At 41.8% G+C, this 26,256-nt stretch overlaps 1 long non-coding RNA gene across 6 annotated transcripts; it reads left to right on the top strand.

Moving 5' to 3' along the window:
- Window positions 1-25,412, top strand: LOC147521425 (uncharacterized). 6 transcript variants are annotated; one of them, XR_015193990.1, is made up of 10 exons: window positions 1-219; window positions 1,137-1,267; window positions 3,414-3,489; window positions 3,768-4,020; window positions 4,497-4,635; window positions 4,747-4,838; window positions 4,925-4,986; window positions 5,141-5,206; window positions 24,741-25,003; window positions 25,112-25,412. It is a non-coding gene; the product is annotated as an uncharacterized LOC147521425 (long non-coding RNA). The 6 variants fall into 6 exon arrangements; XR_015193986.1 differs by having other exon boundaries at window positions 4,925-5,033; XR_015193993.1 differs by lacking the exons at window positions 24,741-25,003; window positions 25,112-25,412 and adding an exon at window positions 5,515-6,002.
- Window positions 25,413-26,256: the final 844 nt, after the last annotated feature.

Genomic DNA, 26,256 nt, shown 5'->3' with positions numbered 1-26,256 from the left:
TGGCTACCAAAATTAAAAGAGACACAAGAGATGATAAATTTTGCTGCAAAGCACAATATAACAACAGATATAGAGGTCATTCCAATAGACTATGTGAACCTTTGCTATGGAGCGACTTGCCAAAGGCGATGTTAGATCTTGATTTGTCATTGATGTGGCTTAACACACTCAAATCTTCTTAGACAAATGGATGGCTACTTTAATACTACTTGACATAAGGTAAGAACTGTTCCAACTACGCTGATTTATTTATGTTTGGAAAACCTTAAGATGCTTCTTTTCAAACTTCATATTATTTATGACTCTGAATTGCTGAATTGCGTTGTCTCTTAATTATTAGACTCTCCAATTGTTCTTCTGTGAAGAAATCTTGGATGGTTATTTTGCACATATATATACCACATTCACTATTCTCCGAATAGCCAGGATCCATATATCAAAATAATAGAACCAATGCACCATAATACAACGTCTCCTCAAACACAAAAGATGGGAGATTTACCTACCTAGACTTCTTTAGATAGAATCACTATTTTGCTTCTTACCTATCGCTATATAACTTTAGTGATAAACTTTATGACACTCAATTACTATGTAGTATGAATAATGTATCGCTCCAAGATAATAACATACCTACAATTTTTTATACGACTACACATTTAGACAAGATAAATGGTGTTAGTGCATCACGAGCGGTACTCTCATACAGTTGATCATGATGACCTTATTTCCATATACATTACATGCAGATAATATAATGCATGTTTGGGAAACGTTAGTATGCAAACTTGATTTTGGATGATATGCTTTAGTTGTGTACAAAGTTGGCTTTGATGTCTTGGTATGCAAATATTGTTGCCTTTCTTTTGCAAGTGTAGAAACTAATTATTTAGTAGTATAGATGCATCATCTATGTGCGGAAGCTTTTGTTAATACTTCTCACGTACCATTTCTCAGCACACCATGTTATTACTTTCCGATCACATCACCTCAAATTTTAAACAATCCAATATAGTGGGAAGAAGCAAACAGGTAGTTCACCAACTAATGAAGACTTTGAGTCGGTCAAGAATGTGTTGATTACGTTAGCATGGTATAGTTATGAACCGATCTTGGAATTTGCGGCATTTTTTCAGGTCACCCACACCAAATGTTGAAGCCCAAGATAGAGTGCTTGAGTTGGGAAGAGATAGGTTTTATGTAGTTGATTGTGCCCAAGTCATGGAAAGCAGTAAGGAGGACTTAGAGCGGTCTTATTTCTTTCCAGGTTTGATAGCTCTCAATTGTGTCCATAAGTTTGTCTTACAATTTATTCAGTTACATGCATTAATATCAGTTTCTCAGTGTACATAATTAGAATTTGTCTGTGACACATTTATGCGTTCGACATCTCAAACACTTTTGTACAAGACTATCGTTTGTACAAGACTACACTTTTGGACAAGATGCGAGCATAATTCAGCAGTTGATTGGCTTGCATGATTAACCTCATTAAGCAATGTAGACCTAGACCTTTCCCTGAATAATCTTTTAAGTAATTTTTTTTGTTATTTGGAGAATGCGGAGTTTAGCTTTATATCGGAATGTACAAACATAGTTTCTGAAGCTATGGAGGCATTATCGAGATTTGGATAGTTAGATTTAAAGGAACCAAAGTACATAGGGTTTAGCCTCACACGAATTCAAGTAAGTAAATTGGAATCTATGTATGTGTGAGTTCCACATATTTTATAGGAAGTGTTTTCCATAAATCAACTATCAGTACAAATTGAGCACATAATAAAACCTTAATGAAAAGAGACAATTGAAGGCCGGTAAATTATGTGATTGTTCTTGGAAAGTATTATTGGTTATCCCCATGCATATCTATATATGTATTATAAGAAACAATTTCTTTCCTAAATAGCTTTTCAATGCTAACTAAGACATTCATGGATCCACGTAAAGAAAAAAGAATTGTAGACGTACAAAGGCCATATCCGAACAAAGATATTGACTCCCGAATAATTTAAATCTTTGGCATTCATTTCATATATCTGTCATTTCATGGTAGTTTGACCATTTTTTTTCTTCCCTATGATGGGGCGTGTCAATGAGTATTCAAAATTTGGCAAAATATTCTATTGAAATTTTTTGTCTTGGCATGAAGTCGTTATTGCCTATGTCTTGCAGTTGTAAAAACTAATTATTGAGTAGTATATTATTGTTGATGATAATAGAAAGGAGTTAAATAATCTGTCATGGCATCAAGATGGATGTGTGGAACCTTTTGTAGTTTCTCCCCAAGTAGTGCTGGCATGGACGGCCATAATTTATCTTTGTTTATATTTTACCTACTTATTTATTTACATTTAATGGCTCAAGTGTTCTGAAAAAATGATTGAAGATACTTCTCCTTTAAATTTTGGAATTTGCGTACGTTTGCATTCATATATGATAGTAAAACATTTCATTTAAGTATATGGTACTAGATTCTGGGGGCATTGTATGAAATTATGGATACATCACTTTCCAATTCCAATTTCTTGATGTGGTTATATAAAATGTCTTCTCCTAAAAAAAGTTGGATAAAGCAAAACACACTGATCACTCAGTACTCAGTAGCTTATGTTACCATACTAGAAAGCTTCAGAAGGTGTTAGCATTTGAGTCCCGTCTTGAGCTGACCATGCATGCTGAAGAGGTTTTGAACAAGTTGTATACCTATGGGCAACTCATGACGGCACTATTGCTATGAGGTTAATTTCTCCAATTTATCTTCTTAACTACTATAGTTGTTCCTCCCCTAAAGTAAGGAAAATTGTATTTAGCTCTGACATGGCATTCTTGCCTTCTTGGACAATGGACAGGCATATGATATTGAAGAATATTGTATCTGTGTGTTGGCTTTCTGTTACCTACTTATTTAAATATTGATTCTCAAAACACAAACGTCCATGGATGGAAAATATATGTACTTTTTGTACTGACTGGTCCGGTTATTGACTGGTTGTGTTCTTAACTTGCGAGTTAATAAATAGAATGATGTTGCTAAGATGCAGCTTTTACATACACAGTTGAAGGAATTGGATTTAGGATTCATAGCTTAGTAAATATAAGCTACAATTCTGCAGAAAAAGACACGTACTCTAGATAGTGCTACCAATCTTAAAGTGATCTGAAGTATTAAGTGTGTTACCAATTTAGCTAATGCTTGAGTGTTCTGAAGAATTGAATTATGGGGATTTTGTTGCTTGAATGGGTGAGTACATCCTATCAGTATTAATCTCTCTTATCATATTTGTAATTCCTCATCATTTTAAAGAAGATATTTTAATTTTGCTAAGCTTGGTAATAGGTTTCATCAGTAGCGTTAAAGCTTTTAGCAATTATTGGGATTTGTAACCTCCAAAGTATATGAATCCGGTATGCAGGTACAAGTGATGTACAATTATATAGTCCACCACCTCACGCAGAGATTGGGATAACATGATGATTGGGAAAGCCCAGGTACATTTGAGTTGCATAATGTTATACTGGACAAACAAAGGAATTTCATTTCTGCGTTGTAACAACATTCATATACTTACTGCGTGTATTCAGTAAAAGTTATGCATGTCTTGCAACAAATGTAAGTTTGGATACATATCGACACATGACCAGAAAATTAGAAATTTTGTATATTACTGTATAAAAGTTAACTTTTCTCGCATCACTGGATCATTTATGGTGATAATAATTAGTATGTACGTATAAAGTGTTTTTTTTTCTTATTTTTTTATTTTCAGCAACATAAACTTAGTTGGACATGGTCGGTTTGATCATGTTTGGGTATCATGGTGTTGGGTTGTTGTGGCTAAAAAAAGGCTCAAGAATGGAAACTACTATGATGAGCTCCAATATTGGATTGAAGTTCAAATGCTCAGCATAGCTTCCGATTAATCTTCTCAAGCTCATTTGGTGTAGCATATATGCTAAATATCAAAAGGCTTTTGGTTCAGCCCTACATGTCCAATGGTAGCATTGCTTCCCGTATTAAAGGTAAAGAGCCATTAGAAATTATGACTCTATTGTATGTAATATTGTGAAGTTTTGCTTATAGGATCCATTAATTAATGTTATTCCTCTTACAGGAGAGCTAGATTTTTTAACTTTTAGCAAGTACTTCGTCATTGGTTAGTGTCTTCTTATCATGTAACAACAACCGCTTCTTTTTTTAAAAAAATTACTAGTTCTCTTTTCATGTGTTCTAAGTATCATTGATGCCAAATTTATCTCCTTCATTCTGCAAAAATTATAAGTGGCCAGTGGGTTGTAAAATATCTTAGTGGATTGTTTCTCAAGAGCCATATCAGTATATATAGATGCTATAATTATTTCATAGGTGTGTTAGCCATGGAAAATCAGATAGAAGAAAGGTTCTGCAATACAACGACACAGGCGATGAGCTTGATTCCACAAAATTCATTTATGTTTCAGTTGATTATTAAACCTAGCTGTTTCTGCTTTGGATATAGGATCTAGGTGAAGGGACAAACTTAAGAACCATTGTCACAAGTAGTTCACGGATGGGTTCGGATATTGAAGCCCGGCCAATCTGTAACTGCAACTCAGTTAAAGGAGATGAATATGATAGAAGATGAAAATGCACCTAAGGTATTACATTTTCCATGTCCTAGTTATTCCAGTACGACGTAAGCAGTCATTCAATAAACATTCTAGATCTTTGTTAAGTAATGTTTCATTCTATGTTTTTTGTTTGAGTAGGCAAGGAAGCCTTACACAATATCTAAACAACAAGAAAGATGGACAGAGGAAAAGCATAAGAAGTTTCTTGAAGCTTTGGCATCGAATAGAAGGTAGCATTTGATATTAGCTGATAATCTCTGGAAGCTTACTTTCGCGTCCATACCATCTCTCTAAATTGTTTTTCTTGACTTTGCAGAGCACGTGGGTACCAAAACTGCTGTTCAGATTTAAAGTCATGCTCATAAATTTTTCTCTAAGGTTTATTGCCCTTCTTACAGTACATGCTTCTACCATAGATATTTTAAGTAAGTCGATGTTCATGACCCAAAGGTGTGAACATTTTTATATTTGGCAGATATTTATGGGTGGTATATATGAGTTCTCATTGCTCAGTTTGATGTTATTGATCTAGGTGGTCAGAGACTATGACATCACACAGTGTGAACAATATCCATCTATTTCAGGTTAGCTGTTGAAGGTAAGATGTTTAAGATCAACTATCTTTATGCAGAGGTCACATGGTTTCATTCCCCTTAAAGGCTATGGATCTTAATTTACTTCTACAATTGTTTGACCAAAGAAGCCCCCTTATTTGTTTTTGTTGAACACTAAAATACCAATGTGTCTAGCAACCAAATATGACTTCAAACATGGCACTCTAACAGCTACTATTTTTTTTTTTTTATTTATTTATTTATTTATTTATTTTTTTTATAACAAAATATCCAATCGCTAATGGAACCATATGTTATGAATAACTTATATACTTATCTGTGTGTTTACTAGAAAGTCACCAATGCCTTTGGATGAACGAAGTTGCAGATCTGTATCAGAATAGGGAGTGGTAACTGTGCATTGAATAAATTGTTCAGCAATTTTTTGAAACAAGTATTAGGTCCAAAATGATTTTTTCAAGATGTGTATTATTATCTATATCTGCTAGAAAGGAAGCTGTGAAAATAAGAATCACGAAGATGGAGTTGGCCTAACCGAAAAATAAATGAATGTGATTGGATAAGAGCACTAGAGGCAGTTTGTTTAGCACTGAGGATGCGCATTCCTGATAAGAAATTTGTATTATTTTTCCCAATGCATGCATATGTAATGTGCTTTTGGGCAACAAATGTATGTGAACATCGTAATTTGTTGTATAAAGTAACCATTTCAAGTCATGATACTTTGTCATATAGAAAGTGTTACCAGTATTGACAATCGAAAAAGTTTCAAGATTTATCAATTCTAAAAATAGTCTTCCAGATGATAATGTAGCATAGACATGATGAAAATGTAGTTTATTTTGATTTGTAAATAAAAACATTTGGTGTCCATACTTTATTGGTTATTACTCTGGAATTTTAGTGATAATTTCAACATTTTGGACTATCAAGCTGACAAAACAAAGGCCCAAATCAAATTTAATAACTCAAACTAATTAGCTTTGGCATTTTATTTACTGCTCTAAGTTACCTACTTTTAGAAATTAAAAAAAAAATCAAAATGGTAAACCCATAATTTATAGTGGAGTTTGGGCTTTTAAATTAAAATCTAATAAATATATTATTTATTTGAGTGGATGTGGTGGTAGGATAAGGGATCTTGGAAATCAGCGGATGGATGCACCCAGATTAGCATAAGGTACACAGCCGCAGTTCACAGGATCGAGAGGGGGCGTCTGTTGCGGTACGGAAACCCTATACGTGGAAAGAAGAAGGCCGCGAGATGGATGGACATGTGGAAGGCTAGGATTGAAGGAGGGAAGGATATAAAGAGAAAGAGGGGGAGAGAGAAAAGGAGGGATTCACTGTTCTAAGGAGAGGAGAGCTAAGAAAAAGAGGAGGCGACCCAAAAGGAGAGAGGAGTGAATAGTGCTGAAGAAGAATAGTGTTTGAGAGATAGCGAACAGTAGTTGTAATAGTGTGAGGGGTGAAACATTTAGCACCGTCTCTGGGGAAGAAGATAGAAATGGCACTAAAGAAGGCAGTGGGTAGACCAAGGAAGGTAAGGGTTCAAGAACAGACGCCGGAGGCAGCGATAGAGGAAGGGGAAGATCGAGAGGAGGGCCGAGCAGCGGAAGAAACACGGCTGATGCGAGAAGAGATTGAGAGGATGAGGGAGGAAAACGAGGAGTTAAGAAGAGAAAGAGAAAGGGTGGAGGAAGAGATCGGGAAAGAGATAAATGAGGAGTCGGAGAGCGAGAAAGCGGAGGATGAGGAGGGACCTGGACCAACTCTGGTGGAGAACCCAGTGATTGGGTTAACAATGGAGCAAGTTCAAGAAATGATAAACAACGATTGGGAGGCAAATCTTCAACAGACAAAGACTTAAATGGGTGCGGCCAGTCAGGTGGTGGCGGGGCTGAATCGCAACCCGTTGGCGGATGTGATATGGTCTTCGGAGGTGCCAAAACGTTTCAACCAGCCAAGATTTGAGAGATACGATGGAACAGGAGACCCAGCAGATCACATTCATCACTTCAGGCAACAAATGCCTCTTTGGCAAGAGGCGAGGTACGATGGTCTGCAGTGTATGATGTTCCCGGCCAGCCTGAAGGGGGGAGCTTCGGACTGGTATTATCGGTTGCCTTCAAAGAGCATAACTAATTTCCAAGAGTTGGAACAGGCATTTGTGGATCACTTTATACGTAAGAAGAGGCGAGTTGTGGACATCGCGGCCTTGTTCAATGTTAGACAAAGGTTCGCGGAGTCTGTCAGGGAGTATCTGTGCCGCTTCAAGGCCGAGACATTAAAGGTGGAAAATTTGGATGAAAGGACGGCAGTGATAGCGTTCGAAAGAGGTCTGCGACCTGGAACAGGGGTCCATCAGTCCGTTGCAAAGAATGAGATTGCGACCTTGCACAAGTTATATCCGCGGGTAGAGAAATATATTAGTTATGAGGACACCATGTAGAAGGATTCTAAGAGGGGAGCCAAGGCAGTGTCATCGGTAGAGAAAGGCGGTGACCGCAGAAAGACAGAGGCGGGGGACAAAGGTAGCGAGTGTCGAGTGGTACCGCGGATAGTCATCGCATCCGGAAAAGAGTAGAGAAGTAGCGCGAAGAGAACAAAGGGAGAGGAAGCCATACCGTGAGCTGGAACTTGCACCTTTAAAGAGGCCGTTGAGTGAGATACTGCCGTTGATAAAAAAAATGTGCAAGGGTACGAGGGACCGTGAACAGTCCCTGCCGAAATGCCGAATAAGCCATACTGTGAGTATCACCAGGTGCGCAATCATGAAACTAATGATTGTTATGCATTGAAATGGTTGGTCTAGAAGTTGACAGAGAAGGTAATGATGAGGGAGTTTATAGCAGAACCCCCGAATGGGGAGCGGTGCTAGCTCCGGGGAGGATATTGGGAACCATAAATGTTATTTTCAGTGGAGAAGTTCTGAGTCACAATGCCCATAGAGATAAGGTAAGGAGGATAGCAAGTATTCAGCAGGTCAACGAGTCGCCCAAAGGACAGCGATACAATGTAGAGGCAATGAGTGGGGAAGACAAGATTACATTCTCCAGGGCAGATCTCCGAGCCGTTGATACTCCACATGAAGATGCGTTGGTCATTACAGTGGCGATGGGTAATTACATGGTCAAAAGGGTACTGATTGATTGTGGCAGTGCGGTGGACTTGCTGTTTAGGGGAGCGTTGGAGGAGATGAGGATTGATCCGGGGCAACTAAAGCCGCCGCGGTCCAGCTTGTATGGATTTAATGGGAGCATCATGGAGCCTATGGGAGGGCTTCTATTGCCAGTGACGACATGGCCTGTGACGGTGTTCTCAAGATTTATGGTGGTCGATTCTAACTCCCAATACAATGCGATCCTAGGAAGGAGATGGATACACGAGATGAAAGTGGTGCCTTCGACCTATTATCAAGTTATTCGATTCCCCACCCCGACAGGAATGTACGAGGTCCACGGAGATCAGGTGGCATCGAAGAATAGCCATCAGGACACAGTTAAAAGGATGGTCCGCGGACCTAAAGGCAAACCAGCGAACCCCAGGAAAAGGCAAGCATAGCAATTACAGTGCGGGGCAGTGGAAGGGGCGGAGGAAGCCGCGGTAGGTCCAAAAACTTTAGATGAAATAGAGGTAGTGAATTTGGGAGAGGGCGAAGAGGAGAAGTTTACATCGGTAGGGTCTAATCTGACGGAGGACTGGAAAAATAAGTTGGTACAGTGCTTGTCAGAGAATAGAGATGTGTTCGCATGGGGGATAGAGGATATCACCGGGTTGGACCTTGATTTTGCATGTCACCGACTACATATGAGGGAGGATGTGAAACCAGTAAGACAGAAGATGAGGGGAGTGATAACTAAGTACGCGGAAGAGATCCGGGAGGAGGTTGCCAGGTTGAAGGGAGCGGGAATCATAAGGGAGGTGGAGTTCACTGACTGGCTGTCCAATATAGTCGCGGTCCCAAAGAAAAATGGCAAGGTGCGAATGTGTGTTGACTTCACGGACGTAAACTTGGAGTGTCCCAAGGACAGTTATCCTATGCCGCGAGTAGACGAGTTGGTGGACAGAACGGCGGGGTTCAGAATGTTCTCATTTATGGATGCATCCATGGGATACAACCAGGTTGCGATATATGGACCTGATCAGGAGAAGACGTCATTCGTGGTGGAAGGGGGTACTTACTGCTATAAGAGAATGCCGTTTGGGTTAAAAAACGCAGGAGCCACTTTCTAGCGGTTGGGGAAAAAATGTTCGAAAGTAAGATTCGAAAGGGAATTGAGATATACACAGATGATATGGTAGAGAAAAGCATGTCAGAGGCAGAGCATTTGGAGGGGTTGAGGGAAACCTTCAGGATACTGTGAGCCCACAATTTGAAACTCAACCCAGAGAAGTGCACCTTCGGAGTCACCACAGGAAAATTCCTGGGGTATATTGTGACACAACGGGGAATAGAGGCAAACCGCGAACAGATAAGGTCATTGGTGGAGATGCCATCGCCTCAGACGGTGAAAGAGGTGCAGTGATTGGTTGGAAGAGTCGCGGCCCTTAACAGATTTATTTCAAAATCATCCGACAAGTGTAGGCCGTTGTACAGATTGCTGAGGAACACCACAGATTTTGCATGGACAGCGGAGTGTGAAAGAGCATTTCAAGAGCTAAAAAGGTATCTTGGGGAAGCACCTCTGTTGTCGCGGCCCGAGTTAGGAGAGAAGTTATATTTGTATCTAGGGGTCACGGAGTATGCTATCAGCTCGGTCCTCGTTCGCATTGTGGATAAAATGGAAAAACTAGTGTACTTCCAGAGTAAGACTTTGTTAGACGCGGAGACTAGATACAGCCGAGTGGAGAAGTATGCTCTTGCCATGATATTTTAGGCCCTGAAGCTGAAGCCATATTTCGAAGCTCACACAGTGATCGTGGTGACAAATTTGCCCCTTAAACAAGCTCTGAAAGCGGAGAAGTCAGGAAGAATGCTGAAATGGGCCGTGATGTTGAGTTCATATGAGATCCAATATCAGATTAGAACGGTGGAGAAAGCTCAGGCAGTGGCAGAGTTTTTGGCGGAGTTCCCTGCAGAGGATCCCACTTGGGGGGAGGAGATGGTTTTGGAGCCGGAGCGAGAAGAGGAAATGGATCGCTTGAACCCATGGGATGAGAGGAATGGCTGGAGAGTATTCAATTCGCGGATGGTTCAGCAACGGACGCAGGTAGCGGAATAGGCGTGGTGCTGGTTACACCGGATAACAATAGACTAGAACAAACAATGAAGTTGGGATTCGCAGCTTCAAATAACGAGGCAGAATATGAGGCGGTGATTGCGGGCATGAGGATGGCGGAGAGCTTGGGCGTAAAGGAACTTACCGTTTACTCCACTCAAATTTAGTAGTATGCCAAGCAAATGGAGGGTTCACGGCAAGATGCCCTAGAATGGAGGGTTCACACAGATCCGATTTGTTCACTTAAACCGTGGGGAGAATCACCACGCAGATGCTCTGGACTATGTAGCTGCAGCCATGCCACTATCCGAGGAGAGGACCATCGAGGTGAGGAAATTGGACAGACTGAGTACCGAGGAGCCTCCGAAGATACTGAATACCGCGGAGGAGGACGAAGGTTGGATGGAGCCTTTTAAGCAGTTCTTGTCAGGGTGTGAGGTGATTGACCCGAGAGAGAGACGAAGACTAGAACAAGCATCCCGGAGGTACACGCTGATAGGAGGGAATTGTATAGAAGGAATTTCAATGGGCCTTTACTGAAATGTTTGGGATCGAGGCTGGCGCAAGAGTTGCTCATGGAGCTACACGGGGGAGATTGTGGTAGCCATTCAGTGGGTAGGACAACGGTACATCGACTGTTAATGCAAGGATACTTTTGGCCTCACATGAAAAGAGATGTTGTGGAGTTTGCCAAAAAATATGAGAAATGGGTCAGAGGTTTTCTCCACTGATATTTGCCCCAGCAGAACCGCTGCATAACGTGTCTAGTCCATGGCCGTTCACGATGTGGGCCCTCGATATAGTGGGACTGCTACCCATGACCAGTGATAAGAGGAGATTCATGTTGGCCGCAACCGACTACTTTACAAAGTGGATTGAGGCGTGCCGCTGTAGCAGGTGAAGGAGGTGCAAGTGGCCAAATTCTTGTGGGAAAACATTATATGTCGGTTCGGGTTGCCCTATGCTATTATCGCAGACAATGGAACCCAGTTCACAGGATCGAAGGTGAAGAAGTTTTTGCAAGCCTACCATGTTAAGCAGGGGTTCTCGGCCTCGTACAACCCCGAGGGCAATGGACAAGATGAGTTCTTCAACAAAACAATACTTAACAATCTCAAGAGGAAATTAGAAGATAAGAAAGGGGCCTGGGCTGACGAATCAAACCATGTGTTGTGGGCTTATCGAACTACACCGCGTACCACTACCAAGGAGACTCCCTTTTCATTAGCATATGGCATAGAGGCCGTGATACCGTCAGAAATGGTGGTGGCGACCACTCGAACTCGGGCTGTCGAGGATAGGTCAAATTAGGACATCCTATCCAGGGACATGAATTTGGCTGAAGAGAGAAGAGACACCGCGCGCATAAGACTGGAAGACTATCATCGCCGCCTCCAAAGGCAGTACAACAAGAGGGCGAGATTGAGGAGATTCAAGGTAGGAGACCGGGTACTTCGCCGAGTGACCCCCAGCACAAAGAAAGTGAGCGAGGGAAAATTGGGCCCAACTTGGGAGGGACCCTATCACGGTGGTTGATATTGGAGGGACAGGCACCTACAGGTTACAGACCATGGAAGGGAAAATGGTGGAGAGACCATGGAATGTAAGATTGTTGAAAAAATTTTCACGAGTGAATGTAATGGGAGAAGCTGTCAGCTGCATGAGCTATTTGTATATATATAAAACCCTAACACTTTTGGGGATGGACATTGTTGCATGAAATCTGCTTGTCCTTCAGAGTGAAGGAAATGGAGGGGACGAGCCCTTCACGGACGGGAGGTCTGAGCTCAACTGGGGCAAAATGAGTTGTCCCAGGGTGGGTATGAGGTCCCATATGAGCCGGGGCAAAATGAGTTGCCCCATGGTGGATATGAGGTCCTAGGCAAGTGGAGGTGAAGGGGTTTCCACCTACCACGGACAAGGGGTCCGACCTAAGTAAGGAGAAGGTGAGGTCCCCCGACATAGACAGAGGCAATAAAATTGCTAAGTCTTGGAGGGAAGGCAAATCGAGTTGCTTCCGGTAGGAGAGGTAAAGGTGCAAGCATGAGTTTCACTGCTATTGAGCCCATAAATAGATAAAGCATCGACAAAACATATTGTGCAAAGAAAATAACACAACCATCACAAGCAAAAGGAGTCAGTCTGTCCTCCTCAACCATCAGGAGGGGAAATAAAACAAAATGTAGCATAACAAATGTGGCAAAAATAGCGGCAAATAGAACCAAGCAAGGGAATAACAAAACTACTCTCAAAACAAGGGACATCTAAACATCTTCACGAATCACTGCATTAGCGGCCTCCTCAATCACAACATCCGCAGCCATGTCAATGGCCCTAACCACTAAGTCAGCTACCTCAGCTACCTTGGAAGCGGGTTCCATGGGCGCCACCGCGACCTCAGACCCAGGGGCAGAGACAGGTGCTTCTGGAAGGAGGCGACCTTCTTTGATAAGCCTATCATACTCCTCCTTGACCTTCTTGGCCACCCTCTTATCAGCCTGTGCCCGGAAGTGATCTTGGAGCTCATCCATGTCGGATTCGTGCTGTTTGAGTAGGGCCGCTGTATCTACTTGATGCTTTTGGGAGAGAGATGAGATGGCTGCATTGTGCTGTGATAATAGGGTTTCACGCTGATGACTCAAGCGGTCATTAACCTTATCCATATAAGCCGAGTGGGAGGCCTTAGCAGACTTGAGCTCGTCCTGGGCTCTGAGCTTATCCAGTTCCGCGGCCTCATTCAGCTTTTCAAGTAGGCCGACTTCTTTATCCAGCTGTTCAACTCTGGACCTAGCACCAAAGAGGCCGCGGATCATGTATGAGTTATCCAAGCTCATCTGAAAGAGAGAACAAGAGTTAGGTTACTTAGAAAAGAAGAGGAAAAGATACCTAGTGCGAGGAAAATGATACCTTCTCCCAGCCAGTATAGAACGAAGTTCTGTGATTATCAAAGGAGCTCCCTTCAGCATACGCGAGATCTTTGGGAAGATGAGACCCATAGAACAGGGAGGAGGCCATTGCGGGGTTCTCCAAGGCCGAATCATTGATGTTGATGGTGTGGTTTCGGACCTTGAAGGTGGGTAAGAAAGCAGGGATGGGGTCAGCAACCCCTTTGCCAGATCTGAGTGCCGCCTCCTTCCCAGGCCGCTGTTTTGTACGAGAGGGGGGCGGCAGGCAGGGAAGTAGACAGATTGTTGGGATTCTCATCAGAATCAGACGTCTGCGGACGCTTAGAAGCCGAGACAGGAGACGAGTGGGCGACAGTGGTGGGGGCAACTTTGGTGACAACATCTTCATCCGAGTCACTGTCAAATAGCTTTCGCTTGTTAGCACCCATGTCGGAGTGGGGGGATGTTGCAGAGGGAGAATGAGGGGATAGGTATTGATCTTCCCAAATGGCAGGGATTAGTAAGAGGGATGGGCTGCGGAGTGAGAAGGGGAGTTGGAGGAGTGAGGTGGGGGACGGTGGGTAGGTACTGGGCGGTGTGGAGATTTCTTAGGATGGTGTCTTTTTCTGGGAGGCGGGGAGTTCCGTGGCTTTCGCTCCTTGGGTGGAGGGGGACGAAAAAGGGGGCACTATACCCTTCGATAACCTTCAACTGGGGGTCTGACAGTAGCGGAGTGGCTGTGGTAGGATCAATTCCAAGAACCGCGGATTGAGAGGGTCCAAGATCGCGGAGCTTTTGGAAAATGGTGGAGGAGATGTGGTCGTAGGGTCGAGACTTCCAGTCCGGTCGCCAACCTGTAGAAAAGAATTACAAGATCAGATGAGGAACCAAGGAACATACACATTGAAGGATAAATAAAAGGGGTACTCACCACTGGGAAGGAAAACCAGATGAGTAAGGTTCAGTTCGGAAGGAAGATCTGCGGATAGGAAGTTTCCGGAGATGTACAACGGATAATGGTGCCACACCTTGTCTGATGAGGTGACATGGAGGACAAAATGTTGTTTTCTAGGGCGGACACAGAAAGAATGGTATCCCATGCTGACATCCTTTGTGCTCTTTTTTATGTAAAAGTAGGCGGTCATGTCGCGAACCGTTATCTTGGGGATTCCAGATCTGTTGTAATGGTTCGCGGCATACATAACCCTCCAGAAGTTGTCAATGCCTTGGTAAGGGGGATGTTAAAATGGTTACACACCTCGATGTCAAGACGGGTGAGGGGTAAGCAAAGGCTGGCAACAATATGCCCTATCGTGGCCACGAGACACCCCGGTTTGTAAGGGACCAAGTAAGGAAAGTAAGTTAGGTCAGTCACGTGCTCTAATATGATATCAGTAGGTATACCGTAAGCCGCCTTAACAGCCTCTAAGTTAGGTCTACGACTGCGGGGGGAGGCGGCGGAAGGGCAAAGGGTTGCCCAGAAGTGGATGGAGCCTCGGTCGGGTCAATAGGAGGGGGAGGGGCAACGCTGCGGGAAGGGGAGGAGGAAGAGGCATCGGATCTAGAATCTGACATTTAGGGAAGAGTTTAAAGAAGAAGACACACCGTCATGACAGGGTGGAGATGGGGAAATCTTTAGTTCAAAGGAGAAATACGCAAAACAGCAAGTAAAGGGAAATAATGTGAGAAGAAGACCAACCTGAGGAAGGGGAGAGAGCAGCTGATACAAGAGCTTGGGCAGAAGAAAATCATAGAGTACAACCGCACGCTTGATGGGAGTAGCCAAAAAGAGGAGAGGGGTGAGTGGTGGTGAGAATAATCTTAGAGGAAAGTAAGAGACTAAATGAGAAAGAAAGAGAATCGAGCGGGCTTTTATAAGAAGGAAGGGTAAAAACGTAATCTGAGAGGAACTGAAATCGAGGAGACATCAAAAAGAACCATCCAGGGGATGACGCGTGGGTACACGAGAATCGAAGGGACGCAGGCCACAGGCACGTGGGGGACGCGTGAATCCAGCGGTGCAAGGGAGGTGGAAGGCGACGACCAGATGATAGAACAAGCCGGCCTCTCGACCCCTCGATCGTGGGATGATCGCGAACTCGAGAGGGGGCATCTGTGGTGGTAGGATAAGGGATCCTGGAAATCAGCGGATAGATGCACCCAGATTAGCATAAGGTACACAACCGTGGTTCACATGATCGAGAGGGGGCGTCTATCGCAGTACGGAAACCCTATACGTGGAAAGAATAAGGCCGCGAGATGGATGGACAGGTGGAAGGCTAGGATTGAAGGAGGGAAGGATATAAATAGAGAGGGGGAGAGAGAAAATGGGGGATTCACTGTTCTAAGGAGAGGAGACCTAAGAAAAAGAGGAGGCGACCCAAAAAGAGAGAGGAGTGAATAGTGCTGTAGAAGAATAGTGTATGAGAGATAGCAAACAGTAGTTGTAATAGTGTGAGGGGTGAAACAGTGGACTTGGGGCTTTTGAATCACTAGCTATCAATACATATATTATTTATTTAAGTGGAATTTGGGCTTTTGAATCATTAGCTGCCAATGTTGCAGTCCCCTTTTGAGCTCTCTCAAGGTGTCCACGTCATTTTTTTTTACTCACTAGAAATCAGGAGGTAAATACGGAATATTAGGAGAAATCAGTGTGGTTATTAACCAAAATTGTTGGGTTCTTATACCAACCAAAATTAATGGAAAATAGGAAATTAGATGCAATGCATTGAATTAACTTCAAAAAATAAATCAGGCAGTTGATTACCTTTCAAAGTTGTACAGATCACTAGGTCATCATTTTCTCTCTTTTCTCCCTCCTCTGGATCTCAAGTTAAATTCTATCGTTGAAGAGAACAGGGTGGAATAACTTAACAATGGGGGAATAACTTAACAATGGGGACCATTTGTGGTGCGATAGGGTGTGAGATAACTTAAGCTAATTCAAAGCTTCAGTGCTCCTCTAGTTTGTCGCTTTTAGCAAAAACAAAGTTTAGACTCACCAACTTATCTCTTCATCTACACAAAACCTTCCTATTCAGGTAAAATCCTCCACTGCTCAATAGTGAGAGTTCTGGAAGAAGGGTTAGATATATGCTTATGGGTAAAATCCTCAACTGAATACAGTGTGAGTTCCAAAAGCTTAGAATTTGAATTGGAGCTGCTTCTATACTTCATCTTTTCGCAGGGTCCATAGTATATCAGGTGAAATCCCACACTGATCTACAGTGCGTGTTCTGACAAGACTTAAAACCATGGACCTGTATGAATTTGAGCAACCCAATAAGATGTCGATAGCCATACTGTCCCAACATAACCTGTCAACCCACTCTGAGAAGAGTGATGACGCAGTTCAAGCAGAGACAACAAGAGTCTCTTATGCGGATGCCGCAAAGCACCAACTTCGGCAACCGGTGGAATTTCAGGAACTGCCAATTCCTGAGAGGATGGGGGAATACCCAGCAATCACTATCCCAGAGAAAGCCTATGAAAAAGGTTTGGCCTTTTGTAAACATTGTTTGGTGGGAAGGATTGACTTGAAAAAAGTGTCACTGGAGAGAGTACGAGTCATTGCATCACAAATTTGGAAGCCATCAGGGGAATGGCTGATCACACCCATTGGGAAAGGTTTTCTGTTCCTCCGGTTTTCGAAAGCCGAGGATTTAAACAGAGTTTGGGTGAAAGGCTCGTGGGACTTTGACAAAATGCCTATGAGAATCAGTCAATGGACCACGAACTTCAATCCTGACAACCAAAAGCACTCGCATGGGCTGGTTTGGATTAGATTGCCTGGACTTGGTCAGGAATACTGGGAGCCGGAGGCTTTGATGTCGATTGCTCGGGGAGTGGGGTATCCGATGCAAATTGATGAGAAAACCCTCAATAGAGAGTATGGTTACTATGCCAACATTCTTGTTGACGTAGACTTATCGGAACCACTGCCGGATCAAATATATGTCAGGACTAAGTCTTCTAACTTCTGGCAAACTGTCGAGGTGGGCAAACTACCAAAAATGTGCACACATTGCAAAAATGTGGGGCATTTGGTAACGGAATGCCGGAGACTTAGAAATGATATGAGGCACAACAAATCCAATGGAAACAAGGACAAGGAGGTGGTCGTAGATGCCACACCCCCACCTCATCCTCTGGAACAGATGGGAGGTAAAAGACGCAGACGTCACGGAAAGAAAAAGATCACTGGAGAGTCCAGCAAGCAAGGGGAGTCTTTGTGGAAAGTGAAAAGTTCAGACAAGTCCATCGAAGTTCAGATGCAAAACCGGTTTGCGGGGCTGGAAGTTGACGAGATACACCATGTGGAGGACACTGCTATTGCCTCAACAGAGAAAAATCCGGAGAGTAACTTGGGGAATGTAGTGGAGTTATCTACTGCAGAGGAGACTGTTACAGTAGGTGTGATAGAAACTGCAGTGGATAACACAGCATCGAGGGGTGCTGCAAAGGGAGCTAAAGAGCAGTTCACAGCTGAAAATCTTGCCTTAGAGGGGGTTTCTGAGAAGTCCACTCTAAATGGTGTGGAAGAGCTTGACTATACTGAGGGTGTGGAAGTGCTTACCGCAGTTGCGAAAACAACGACTGGGTATGCTCAGGTGGGCAACAGAGCTGAGAAATTAGTGGTGGATGTTGTGATTTGCCCAATCGCACCAGGCAAGATGGCTGATGCACCAAGGTCTGAAACAGAGGTATCTCTGAAAGAGCTAGGAGTGGCAAGAGGGATGGAAACTCTGACAGAAAAGGGGGCTACTTAAATCAGCGGGCAAAGAAGATCTTTATTAGAAGCGGGGATGCGGTCTCACTCCTTCAAAAAGAATCACCATCTATCTTTGTGTCCAACTTTCGAGCAAACCTTGAAGAGGCTGTCGGATTACAAGTAGTGAACACACAGCCAGAGGGTGAAAGTTTTGCGTCTCCTCTGGCTCATGGACCTACCTCAAACATAGTGTCTAACTTCACCCATGAAGAGACTGTTGAGGCAAATTCACTCACCGAGGATCAGGTGGTTAAATGGGGTGATCAACCGACACAAAGAGCTGTCCATTATCCATCTTTGCAGGACAAGAGCTCTTCAGACAAGGGGGCGAATAGCCAAGGATCAGTCTCTCTTTCAGGACAAGATGAGACTACATCCTTGGGAGACAGAAACAGGGCCAAATTAAACTATGAGGCTAATTCCTTGCTGAGATCAATTAACTGGGCTGATTTAGCGGATGATGAGAATGACGAAGTAGGTGAGGAACCAGGCCAGATGATAGTAAAGTATAAGAATAAGCCGAAATGGATGTTGCAGGAGTACTCTCCTCCATCCACAAGGGCGAGGAAAAATAACTCCGCATAATCAATGACGAACGTACTATTCTGGAATGTTCGAGGAATGCGAAGAACATCTCCAAAGTTATACTTAGAAGAGATTATCCAGAAGTACAAGCCAGACTTGATCGGTTTGGCAGAGCCTCTCATAGCCCCCACCGTGACTCCTCCATGGTCGCTTAGGGGGGCTACAACAATAACTTTGGCGATAACCACTTTCGGATAGCAAAGCGAGGGGAATATCCGGGTTTTTTCCGAAGCATGACATGGAGGTGAATGTGATTGTAAATAATGACCAGCACATAACTATAAGTATGAAGCAGCATATAATTTCTTTTGTACATGCCAAATGCTTCTACATACAACGAAGAGCACTATGGGAAGAACTTGGGGTTTTTGGTGCACTAAACACTTCCTGGATTGTAATTGGCGACTTCAACGCCATTACCACAAGAACGGAGAAGAAAGGCGGAAGGTATCCGAATCAAAGAGCAATGAATGAGTTTGTGGATTTCATAAATAACAATGCTCTATTGGACACGGCCACTCTGGGGCATAGCTTCTCCTGGTGTAATCGGCAAATAGGGAAGAAGCAGATTTTGGCAAAGCTCGACAGAGCTCTCGTTAGCAACAGCTGGATGCTAGAGAATTCCAACTGGAGATGCAAGATATTGCAACGCAAGTTTTCTGACCACTCTCCAGTAATGGGATGGTGCATTAAAGACACTAGGCCTGAAAATGTTCCGTTCCGGTTTAGAAAGATCTGGCTCGAGCACAATCAGTTCATGCATATGGTAAAGCAAAGCTGGAGTGAGCCAATGTGTGATGGCCCCATCCGTCCTCGTCATCGCAAGCAAGCTCGACGCCTCAAAAGTACTCTAAAGGCCTGGCACAAAAATACTTACTGGGGCACTAGAGATCAAATTGCCCAGGCAAACAAAACCCTCAAAGACATCCAAAAACAGCAAGAGCAGGAGCCCTTTGAGAGTCAGCGACATCTAGATGAAATGGAAACGGAGAAAATCATTTCAAATCTCATGCACCAGGAAGCCACTATGTGGAAACAAAGAGCATGCATCAAAGAGGAGCTTGAAGGGGATAGAAATTCGGCTTATTTCCAGGCTAAAGCACGAATTCGGCAGTCCAAATATTTTATTGCGGAGATCAAGACAGCTGAAGGTACTATATTGCATGACCAAGATCTTATCAAGGAGTACATGGTGCAAGCCTACAAAACCAACTTTGCGGCCATCCCGGTACTGTGGAACCAGGAGCTCTTAAACCTTATCCCACAGGAGGTTTCAGATCAGCAAAATGACACACTCACAGCTGTACCTTCCGGGAGAGAAATAACAGACACAGTCATGGGTATGGATCCACAAAGCTCACCAGGTCCGGATGGCTTTCAAGGCATGTTCTTCCAGAAATGTTGGAGCATTGTGAGCATGGATGTTTGTCGAGCCATCCGCTCTTTCTTCACTGATCACAACATCCCGCAAGGTATGAACGCAAATTTTCTAGTGCTGATTCTGAAATGCAAGAATGCAATGGAGATAGGTCAGTACAGGCCACTTTGTCTAAGTAACTTCCTCTTTAAGATTGTTACTAAACTTTTGGATAATCGGCTAACCTCTATTGTCATGAACATCATTTCCTGTGAGCAACATGGTTTTCTGAAGGGAAGAACAGGAAGTACGGCAATTGCAATGGCCTCAGAACTCATGAATGATATGCACATAAAAAGACGGGGTGGAAATGCCGTCATCAAATTGGATATCTCTCAAGCATTTGATTCTCTAAGCTGGGATTTCCTCTTTATGGTGCTGGAGAGATTTGGATTCAGTACAAAGTTCCGGGAAATGATCAAGAACATTCTTAGTAGTGCAAAGATCTCTATCATGATTAATGGTGGACCGTGTGGGTTTTTTGGTACTGGCAGAGGACTTCGACAAGGGGATCCCCTATCACCGCTCCTATTTGCTATTGCTGAGGATGCGCTTAGCAGAAGCGTAGTGAGACTGCAAACTTCCGGCAGAACCATCCCCATGGCTTTCGTTGGGAATACATACTCTCCATCACACCTCCTGTTTGCGGACGACATCATCCTTTTCGCCAATGGAAGTTTAAAAGGCCTCAGATACTTGCGAGAATGCCTGAATGCTTACCAACTAGCGGCTGGACAACTCATCAACAAGGAAAAAAGCAAGTTGTTCCTCGGAAGCATGACAGACACCAAAAGAAGAAAGGTGGAAGGGCTATTTGACATAAAGGAAGGTTCATTGCCTGAAGTATACTTGGGGGTACCACTTTTCAAGGGACGTGTCACACAATCCAGCATGCAAATTCTAGTTGACAAGATTAAAAAGAGAGCAAGTGGATGGGCAGGAAAGCTACTTTCATTTCAGGGGAGAGTGGTCCTTGCACAGTCCATTCTGAACAGTATGCCAGTATACAACATGGGAATCTACAAATGGTCGAGACAAAGCATAAAGGAAGGGGAAAAAGCCATCAGAAACTTCATTTGGTCCGAAAACCCAGCAGTAAGTAGGACTATCACGCTAAAATGGGCAAAAGTGTGCAAGCCAAAGGAGGAAGGGGGTCTAGGTCTTAAACCCCTGAAGGAGTTAAACCTTGCTCTGCTCATGAAATTGGCATGGCAAATGACCACGGCGGACAACCAGTGGTCACAATATATGGTGCAGAAATATAAATTGAAGCACGGAAGGTGGTTGGCTAGCCACAAATGCTCATCCATTTGGAAAGGGCTGAAATGGGCTTTGGAAGAAATGAAAGGGCATATGGGCTGGTCTATTGGCTCAGGTAGCACCCTAGATGTCTGGAGAGATGCGTGGGCTGGTACAAACTCGGCAATGGACCTGCAACCGCAATTTGACTGGAGTAATCATTCTTCAAAAGTCCGGGACCTGATGGTGAACAATCAATGGAGCTTTACTGATAGTCTGATCAATGTATTCGCTCGTCTTGATATGGATCTTAACTCTCTACTTCCTCCAAGTACTGAGACTGAGGATAGAAGAATCTGGAAACCAGATAAGGAAGGGAAATTCTCGGTGTCCTCTGCTTTCGACACAATCCGAGAGAAGGGGGCTGTGGTCTGGTGGGGCAATACCATCTGGAACATCTATGTGCACCCCAGAACAGCTGGAATTGCATGGAAAATATTCCAAAGAATCATTCCGACGGATGATAAGGTGAAGAGCAAAGGCATACCGATTGTTTCCAGATGTGACGGATGCAAAGAAGAGGAGGAGAGTTATGAGCATTTGCTATGGAGTTGTCCCATATCACAAGCACTTTGGGAATGGATTCTTCAAAAATTTCATTTGAATCCGCAATTAGCAACAGGGGAGATAGACATAAAGGGGCTTATCAAAGCTAAAAGGCTCGCAAGTCCTTTGATCAGAGAGCTATGGACTTCGGCAGTTCTAAGTATGCTAGTAGCCATTTGGAAGATGCGAAATTCTCAGAGATACAGCGACTCCAGCTTCAGTGCCGGACATATAAGGAACCAGGTAAGGAAGGGCATTCAAGTTACTGGGCGTCTGACCAAGAGTCACATGTACAACACTGCTGCCGATCTGGATATTCTACACTATTGGGACATCGAATGCAAGCCAAAGCCGTTCAAAGAAATCCAACAAGTAAGCTGGTACCCACCGGAACAAGGAGAGATTAAAATCAACTGTGATGGATGTTCACTTGGGAATCCGGGACGAGGAGGAGCAGGTTTAACATTCAGAGATTACCAATCCAACTTACTTGGAATTATGGCACAAGGACTCGGGGTGGTCACCAATTATGAGGCAGAAAGCATCGCGATTGTACTAGCAGCAGAGAGAGCAATCGCTCATGGCTGGAGGGTAATATGGATTGAAACAGACTCCCAATCGGTTGCTCAGTCTTTTGCAAATGGTCACATTGCATGGAAACTAAAAACTAGATGGGAAAGAGCCACTCAGAACTTGCTCTCCTACAGGATAACACACAGTTGGAGAGAAGCCAACTTTCGATCTTGATTCCGCAAACAAAGCATGGGGGCGACATTGGATATGGATGCATCGAATGGAGTGAATCACGCCATCTTTTGTACCCAAAATTGAGAGCCCCGATCGGTGTATTTTCGATTTAGCTAGAGTACGCTCTGTCCTTTTGTTAGGTGGTGGGAACCCCTCATGTAACATGTTAATGATTCTCCACCATGTAACCTTATATTTATATTAATATATTCACATTTTGCCTGCAAAAAAAAAGAGAACAGGAGTGGAACAATGTATTTTAGAGGTTCATGATATACAGGTTGAGGTCTGCCATAACCTCTAATCTTTTTTTAAAAAGAACTTCAAAAATAATTAACATGAAATCAGCAATTGGATGCAAACGCATTGAATTAATCTTAAAGAATAATTAATGAAAAATCAGAAATAAACTCGATGCAAATGCATTGAACTAATCTCAAAGAAGAATTAACGGGAAATCGGAAACTCGATGAAAATGCATCAAACTAACCTCAAAGAATAATTAACGGGAAATTGAAAACTGGATGTAACTACATTGAACTAAGCTCAAATAATAATTAATGAGAAATTCTGGGTGCAACTGCATAGAACAAACCGCAAATAATAATTAACAGGAAATCAGAAAATAAATGCAAATGCATAACAAAAAAAAAAAGAAAGAAAAGAAACTGGATGTAACTACATTGAACTAACTTCTAAGAATAATTAATCAGAAATTAGAAACTTAATGCAAATGCATTGAATAAACCTCAAATAATAATTAACGAGAAATTCTTGATGCAACTGCACAGAACAAACCTCAAAAAATAATTAACGGAAAATAGGGAAATAAATGCAAATGCAATGAACGAACTAACCTCAAAGAATAATTAACATAAAATTAGAAACTGGATGTAACTACATTGAACTAACCTCAAAGAATAATCAACGGGAAATCGGAAACTCGATGTAAATGCATCAAACTAACCTCAAAGAATAATTAGCTGAAAATTGAAAACTATATATATAACTACATTTACATTGAAATAACCTCAAATAATAATTAACGGGAAATTCTGGATGCAACTGCATAGAACAAACCTCAAAAATTAATTAGCGAGAAATCAGAAAATAAATGCAAATGCATCAAACGAACAAACTAACCTAAAAAATAATTAATGAGAAATCGAAAACTGGATGTAACTACATTGAACTAACTTCAAAGAATAATTAACAAGAAATTAGAAACTTAATTCAAATCATTGAATTAACATCAAATAATAATTAAGGGAAAATTCTTGATACAAATGCATATAACAAACCTCAAAGAATAATTAACAAAAAATCAAAAAATAAATGCAAATGCATCGAATGAACTAACTAACCTCAAAGAATAATTAACAGAAAATTAAAAACTGGATGTAACTACATTGAACTAACTTCAAAGATTAATGAGAAATCGTAAACTGGGTGCAACTGACTTGAACTAATTAACCTCAAAAAATAATAAACAGGAATCAGAAACTCAGACTAACCTTACAAAATAATTAACGGGAAATCGGCAACTGAATGAAAATGCAATGAATTAACCTCAAAGAATAATTAAAATGATGTCTTGACAAGTATAGTTTTGATTTATCTTATCTCTTTGGTGATTTTTCAATTTCTATTATTGGAACTGTTATCTAATAGCAATATTCGTAACACGAGTTACTATTTAAAAGTTAAAGGCGTGTTGCAGTTCTATTTGGAATGACATACATGAAATTGTGTTCATTCTTTTTGGTAAGTGAAGAAACATAAGAGATGAGTTAATTTGTCTGTCGTGGTTCAGTAATGGAGTAAACTGAGGCGGACTCTGTTGTTTTCCATTAGGGATGAATTTAAGTAGATGGTGGTGGGAAGTAAACAATTAGTAAATAAATGAAAATTTAACAATAGATTTTTGCTCATTTTGGAGGTGAATATACCTTTATTTTAGATTATGGGATATTTTTTAGTGTTACTTTTTCTTGAATAATCAGTGTCGATTGTTGCCACTGCAAGTTATTGGTATTCATTTGTTGATATTAATCATTGATGTGGTAAACTAATTTGTAACAGAACAGAGGTTGTCTTGGATGTTGTACTAAGGCAGCACCAGTTATCGTCGTTGACAAGCTATCGAAAGGGTTGAAAAATTCAAGCTTGGACAATGAAAAAACCTAGCATATCAGGAGATATTTGGAGCACAAGCACCTGTGGGATGAATACCAGTGCAATTCAGTCTCAGAGAAGTGTTTCTTCTATGAGCACATCTAATCAAACCCTTGAAGCCCATTATGGGCTTGGTAGCACAAACAGCCCTCCCGAGTTTGTAAATTATGGTAAGTATAAAAGTTTTCAATGATCACTCTATTGTTTAGTTCCATTTTTTAATTATGTATTTAGTTTCTTTCTATCACATAGTTGTTTACCTTCGAAATCTTCTATAGGTTGATTACATCAAATGTTTTAAAGTCCTCATGGCTCAAATGTTGGTCAATGTAATTTATACATGAGTAGCTTTGAACACTACTTTACTTCGTAGATCATAAGAGATTTCTCAATCAAAGGTATATCTCAAGTGATACGTACAAGGACTGGCATTGCTATGCATTTGGCTTACATGTTACCTACCTAACATTTCAAGCAAGTCGGTTTTACAGTCAGGTTGTCAGTGATTGAACATGCATGTAGTAGTACTTTAGTCCATGTATAAGTTTCTTTTTTTGACAGTGTATCATTGCGACAGTATGTGACCTATTATTTATCTAAAAATAAATAAAAATCGTGTTTGTTCAACTATTAGTCAATTGAGAAAGTGTGGATTAGAGAGTTTATTAATATATTGGCCTTAAATTAACAGACCCGGTCATAACCTTTATTTCTATCGTCTTCTCCACCTCTCCTTCTGGAGGCAGGTGCATAAAGTTATTATAGAAAACTGGATACTGCTGTATGGAGGCGATTATGCCGATTAAAGATGTTGTGATCACAATCAAAATCATAGAAAAACCACCCATTTTGACGAAGAAAAAGAAATATTACTAAATCTCACCGTGCATTACAACTCAAAATTTGTGGCCAGAGAATGCTTCTATGGTGGAAATTGATGAGTGATATCTCAACAATTCAGGTAGCAATATCGTATTGGCATAGTTATATCATCACACAACTAATACTCTAAACATATCTAATTTCATTAATTATATTCTTAGCATTCAATTACACTTATTTAAAAAAACATGAAAGTTAGTATTATATTAGTTATATTATTAGTTATAGTTTTTAATATTATTTTATTTTTTATATTATTAGTTATAGTTTTTAAGATTAATTTTAATTCAGGACGTTGTTTCCAACCTTTGGATTTTATAGAAACAACATCGGTGTGTCCTTACTGTGATGCCATTGTTTGGTATGAAGAAAGGAATGACCGAACGAAAAATCCTCAAGTTAGAAATCTTTGATGATCCTACATAGTGAATCATGAATAATTTTTAGTTTTATTTTTATTTTATGTCATGTTTCAAGGACACAACAGAATGATCAATAGTAGTTAGTAAACACACAAACTTGCAAAGTATCAAGACATTAC

This window comes from Coptis chinensis, chromosome 1 (genome assembly GCF_015680905.1).
Source record: "Coptis chinensis isolate HL-2020 chromosome 1, ASM1568090v1, whole genome shotgun sequence".
NCBI classification, from domain to species: Eukaryota; Viridiplantae; Streptophyta; class Magnoliopsida; order Ranunculales; family Ranunculaceae; genus Coptis; species Coptis chinensis.
This window is presented reverse-complemented; position numbering and strand designations above follow the sequence as displayed.